The sequence below is a fragment of the Eutrigla gurnardus genome (assembly GCF_963514095.1).
Source record: "Eutrigla gurnardus genome assembly, chromosome: 8".
NCBI lineage: Eukaryota > Metazoa > Chordata > Actinopteri > Perciformes > Triglidae > Eutrigla > Eutrigla gurnardus.
The window spans coordinates 28,437,573-28,444,594 of NC_139922.1; positions in this window are offsets into that span (position 1 = coordinate 28,437,573).

Sequence of the window (7,022 nt, forward strand, 5' to 3'; positions counted from 1 at the left end):
ACCGCACTGCAGAGGAAAGGGGGGAGGAGGGGGAGGCTCTCAGGAGGAATGAGAGAGGGTTCAAACAGTCAAGAGGACCATGAAACCACAATCCTGAAAGTTTACATCGGCCTCTCCAACATAACAAAAAAGCTTTCTAAAAAGGAAAACACAGTTAGGATGAGTGTTGTGATGGGAGGCGTGTCCCCCCCCCCGTCAAAGAGAGAACAGCTGACCGCGTTACAGCTGGCGAGGGATGGAGATAACAAGGAGCGACGCTCCGGGCCCGTCATACCGCCAGAAATCAGATTTAGATTCCATTCTTACATCCAAATCATATTATGCTCCACAGTTATTCACAGAGTGGCTATCTATCACCGCCGCCGTCAACAGATACCACCATCTGTCAGCTTCTACACCTTCTCCAAAGGCAAATTCAAGCACTTTTCCAGGTGCATTTCCATGCTTTTCCAGCCCTTCCAGCTGTGGTAAACTCCATCTTTGTATCAATCCAATGGTCAGTATTCAGTCTACTTATTATGTCACTTGTTCATCACATTAAATGAGATGTTATTGTCCTCTAAACAACCAACATGATGTTTGGAGACAGCTTTTTACAGAAGGACCACAAATGAAAGGAAAACTAATTCCACTAACAGATCCACAGAAATATAATCACCAACTATTTTCATCATCTGTTCATCATCAAAAGTCATTTTTCATAAAGAAATGTCAGAAAATGCTGTTTTCAGTCCCTCAAATATGGAGATCTTCTTTCCTCTGTTCTATCATAGATGTCATCACATACAACACACATTTCAAGACCTTTATTCTAAATTAACCTTGAAAACACCACACTAAAATGCAAGTGTTTTCAAGGATTTCCAGCACCTCTACTACATCTCTACTTCAACGTCTGGAAAATTGGTTAACGAGCATGAACGGCAGCAATCTTCTGATGCTATCTTTTCATCAGAAATATGTAATCCACATCCAGACGATTTATTTCCCATTAAAATGTTAAAAAAGTGGACCGACGTTTGAATTATGAGATCTTAGCAAGACAGTAAATGCTTTATTTTTCCATGACTCAAATCTAAAATATTAATCGGGGAGATAAAGTATTGGGAATTGGAGTACAATAAAGTACAATGATAAAAGGCTGCCAGAAAAAAAGAAAGAAAAGAGGTTGTTATTGTTTCGCCGGATGTGAAATGTTTTACATTCAAATCCCTTTTGTGCTCTCATGCTCGGTTCCAAATCTTCCAGTTTCTATTTCCACACCAGAACCGTCTCCAGAGTTTAGAGTCTATGGGGGAATAAACTCATGGAGTCTCTATCTTGCTTGTTTTATGTTACTGCTGAGCTCGTTTTAACTACATGATGGATCCATTTTTGGGGGCATTTTAACTGTTTTTGTCCAAATAATAATGGATTCCAAAATCTCTATTCTGCACAAACGAGACAACACATGCAGCTCAGATAAAACAGAAGGTTTAAAGTAGAAATCCACTGCCTGCTGTTACTCTCTTTACTTCACATGTCGGATCACCTTCACTGGAAAAGGCAGATTAAGTTTGTCGACATCGCATTCCTGCGATCAGCGAAACTACGACGAGGAGAAGAACGACGATGCAGATTCAATGACGAGCAGATGAGTGATGGACATGAATTCTGCTACAGTAGACAATAAACATGGCTGGGAGGGAGGGGGAGGGGGGGAGGGAGGGAGAGAGGGGGGGAGGGGGAGAGAGAGGGAGAGAGAGAGAGAGAGAGGTTTTCTCCATTTGGACACCTGCTCTATAAATTCATTATTTTGTTCAGGTAATCCTTTCATGGTGTGAAAAATGTATTTCCTCATTTGGCAGCTGTGTGTGTGTGTGTGTGTGTGTGTGTGTGTGTGTGTGTGTGTGTGTGTGTGTGTGTGTGTGTGTGTGTGTGTGTGTGTGAGTGTGTGTGTGTGTGTGTGTGTGTGTGTGTGAGTGTGTGTGTGTGTGTGTGTGTGTGTGTGTGTGTGTGTGTGAGTGGCGGGCAAAGTGTAAAGCACTTTGAATAAAAAATATCCAACAAATTTTTTTTTTCTTCTTTTTTTTCATTTTTGCAGAACATGATTGGATTTTTTTTTAAATGTTTTTTGAAGTTGCACTTATTTTTATGTATTTATTTTTGGCCACTTTGGGATTTTGCAACAAAACGGAGCAAAGCCTGCGAGCTCGTTCAGGCAGACAACTCGAGCTGCACCTGTATAGTCATGTGACGCACCTCATTGTCCAATAATCTTCTCCCATTCACATCCTCCCTATTAGCGGTCTATTTAAGCTACAACATCTCCCCCCTTCGGCTCTCTACTCCGTCCAAACCCCTCCACCTCCCAGCATCCACCTGGAGGCTCCGGGGGAAATATATGTGAAATAGGAACACTAAGTTGACACGTTGTCGTGGGTTTTAATGGCATCTGGACCCCAAACATGTGACGCACATGTGGAGATAAAACCTCTCCACCTAGTCCTGGGTCTCCCCTGTGGCCTCCTCCCAGCTGCCCCCCCCCCCCCCCCCACCCCCTCCCTAGGGAGGTCCAGGGAGCTCCTTACCAGACGCCTGAACCACCTCAGTCTCCTTTCACCGCAAAAAATAAAGCAGTTTGATGAAGTCCGAGGCTTCCGGTCCGACCGTGGTGAGAGATTTATGCACACGATTTGTAGGATCCATAAAAGAAGAGATGTCGGGATGGGGGGGGGGGGGGGGTAATTATGTTTGTGGTGATATATTAAAAGCGTGGAATCGGCTGACAGCTGTAGCATGCAGATGCTATCAGACCTCGTTGTCCACGGCGGTAAAAAATGAAAGCAGGTCATTTCAACAGGTAACAGCTGTTCACAGCTAATTTGCTCAATTATGCGCAGAGGATGCAGGCGGAGGTTGTCTCTCGGCCCGGAGGGAACTCATCCCACCGAGGAAGACGAGGGAGTCAACGCTAATTACTGCCGACCGGACTCCTCGTCTTCATCACGCCGCCGTTCCTCAGGAATGCGACCGGACGTGTGACACGTTCAGGAAACCGCTGAGGAAATGCATTATGGGACGATTCAGATGCAGCCGTGCAGGTTTCTTCCCCCGACCTTTGAGAGGAGTCATGATGGGGAACCTGCATCCTCACAATCCAGTAAAACCAGTGCAACCAGTCCATCAGTCTGTGGAATATAACCAGCTGCTTCCAACTAAGATGGCTGACAAAAAGGAAACCAATCTGCTGTTTTTTGTCTCAAGAAAATCATTTCAGGATAAATTTCAGGACCTTTCATGGAAAGGTTGAACTAGAGGAGTGTAGATATGGAACCAGTGGTAAAGTGTTATCCTTATTTGGATGCTTGCATTCAAATATAACAATCATGCATTAATCAAACATCATAAACGTGCATCAAAGGAACCAAAGAAATATGTGTATACTTGTATTATTATTGTAGTGTTTCACCTTATGTTAGACATGTTTAGATTCCTATAGAGTGATAAATATGCATCCTAACTGATGCCTTCATTATAAAAAATATAGATCGTATTGAATAAAAAGGTCTGTATTTCTGAAACGTTCATTTTTTTTACGGGTAGAAACATATAGATCTACATTTAAGTTGTTTTTCCAGTTAAATCAGAGGAGGGTGACCTGGTGACCCCTAGGTGAGTCGTCTTGGAATGACCCTCTATTATTATAGGTACTCCATTAATTACATCTGAAAATTACAACACAAAGAATTTAAATGAATTTCAATTCATTTGGTTGATTTCAGGCGTGATTTCACCCTGAATTTTAAATCAGTAAGGCTCTTTTCTACACTGAGCTCCGAACGTTCTGTTAGAGAATAAAGGAGACGGAGAGGGGTCAAAGGTCAGGAGATTCTACTTTTGGATGATGTTACTGATGCTTTTATTCTGTTTACAACATCACTTTGAGATCGCAGGAAAACTTTAAATGAAATAAAGTAAACTGCTTCACACACACACACACACACACACACACACACACACACACACACACACACACACACACACACACTGTTTGTCATTATAATCCCGGACCAAGCTGCCAGCTACAGAATGACAAGACAGGCTTTTTTTTCTTTTTTTTTCTGATTTATTAACTCGGGAATCAAACAGGCATTTCTGATTCAGCGAGATAATATTTAATCTTGACATCTATCTTTTCATTTTCAACGCATCAATGTCCAAATTCAATTTTAGATATCGCCAGACTTTCTGTTTAATCAGGCAGTTTTTTGGGGGTTTTCTTTAACATTTTATTCCTCTAAGTAACGGCTGGTCTTCCTTTACTACGTTGTCTAATCAATGTGATGCCAGCGTGACATAGGATTAATAATAACAATTAATTTCATATTCAAGCATCCTTTTAAGACGATTTGAAAGACCCACGGCGAGGACAGAGATACTCATTGATTCATTATTGTGACATTTTTCTACCAAGAAAAACATTTCCTACATGAATCACCAAACGTGAAGAAGAATTTAGGAAAAGGGGGGGGTCGTGGTTTGTTATAAAAGTTAAAATCATTGCATTTCATGAGAAATATGCCAATGTATTGCACTTGAACTCTGACTAGCAGATCAATTTAAATGCTTTTTGTATTTAATCTTCCTCGAGTTTTGTGTTTCTTCTTCTAAAAAAAAAAGAGTCCTTCCAGTTCATTCTGCTTAATTTCCAAATGTCAAAAGTTGCATTTTACAATCATTGTTGGTGCTGCTGTAACAAAACTAAACTAAAAAGTGAATATTTCTGTCCATTTTAATCACATTAGATTATCATGGATTGATTAACCAGCCCTTCTAAAAAGATAAATCCCTTTCATCTTTATCTTTCTGTGTTAAAAACATATGCATGTATAATATTTTATAAACAAGACCATCTACGGGGAGTTAACCGGTTATTTGTGCATGTACAATCGCCTTTAACAACATGAACACTGAGGCTCCCCCGTGTGGCATAAAAGCTGTACTGCAGCTATAAATGTGAAATTAAAGATTCTGGAAGGAATTCTTCAAATTTATTTGGTGACACGAATAAAACCTTGAGTCGGTCCCGACCCCGTCTTTGGGAATAACTTTCTTCATTTCTGTCAGATTATCATTTGTTTTTAACTTATTATTTTATTCAGAGGCCATAAAAAACATTATTCTCCGGTGGCTGGAGGATCATCCTTCTAGCCGTCAAAGCTCAACCGGCGGCGTCTCCCCGGGCAACGGAGTTCAGAGTTCAGACTACACGGCGGCTGACAGATGAAAAGCTCGTCGCCTCCTGAAATCTTCCTCCAAAGAAGAAGAAACGTCTGAAATATATCTATATTTATATTCTTGTGTTGAGTTATGCATGCTTTTCATCTGGACTGTTGCTGTCGGGAGACTTTTCATCTCTCGGTCCGGAAGTTCACAAGTAACAATTTAATAGTGTGCGAAAATGCCATTTTGATGGATGTATATATATATATATATATATTATATATAATATATAATATTCATTCATTCATAGCAGGAGAGCAATAGTGTTAAAAATAATAATAATAATAATCTATGTTTCAATGTGCCTACTTCCCCCCAAAACGTATGAAACCTGTTAATAACGAGTGGTACATTGGGGTTCAGTGAAGTCTTGTTTTGTCGTATTTAAACTCAACTTCTGGAACACAAAAAAAAAAAAAATGTTGGGGGAATTTATTCGTTCATCTTCATGGCTGTCACTCAAAGACATTATCCTGTGAGCAGCCAGCAGCATCTCATTATGCAAAATCAAACAAGACAGTGGAATTGAGTTCGGTGTCCCAGAGTAACATCAGCAAATACAGCCTGACAACTCATACTGGAGGAGACTTAGACGTCTGCCAGGCCGAGACCAGGGAGACCACGGTGTGAGAGATCACTTTCTAATCCTCACAATCCACCAAATGTGATCCTTAACGGAGACGTCCATCTGTTTGTGTGTGGAGGATCCTCCAAATAAATATCATAATAATAAACTATTAATGTGCATCATTTAAAAAACAAACGGCGGTTTTAATGAATAGGACGTTGAGTCGTAGCATATGGTGGTAAAAGCCATACAATGTATGCACGCAGGTCATACATGCTGTGATGACAGATGACAGGTGTTCAGTGGTGGTGGGTTGTTAAGGTGGTGCGACAGCGCCCCCCTGTGGAGCTGCTCGGTTCTGCTCCTCTATATTGATCTGTAGTTATTTAAGTCATCGGTTTCTAGATCTGATTTGGGGTTTTATGGCTGCAACTTTGAATTATTCTGGAAAACAGTTTCAAGAGACAATACAAATAAAAATAAAAAGTAGTTGGAAGACGTTGAAGACTAAATTCATTCACTTGTTACTTCACTTTGTTGTAAAGCAGTATTACTGTCAAAATACACTAAAAGTAAAAGTGCTCCTTATGCAAAACAATATAGATTATATTATAGTTGTTATATCGACTTTAATGACTAATGTTGCAGCTGGTGATGGCGGTTCAATCATAGATCAATCAAGTCTCATCTTTATACATAATAATACTTTATAAGTTATGTATTGATTACATTGTGTATTAATCTGCAAAGTAAGTGACATCACAACAGAAATGCTCAAGTAAAGAACAACTATAAATCAAGTGTACTTGAGTGAATATTGTTAACTTTCCGCCACTGGAATCGGGACGGAAAGAGTACCAGGATACTGTACTCAAGTACATGTACATCTATAGCAACCGTATGTTATTTTTATACAAACGGCACTTTGCAGTCTGAGCACACAACCATTCCAACCTGCTTCCCCCAGTGGAACCAGAAAAAAAGACAAAAAAGCCAGCCAATCAAACAAGGATGACCCTTAATTAATAAATCAAAAAGCGCTGTGGCTCTTTGTGGCACTGAGGCTCCAAAATTAAACAACCATTAGAATCATCAGCAGAATAAAACATCACCAGCTGCAGCCACAAACACACGTTACAGCATTAACAACATCACAACGGGTGTGTTGTTGTACTCACCTGTCTGCATG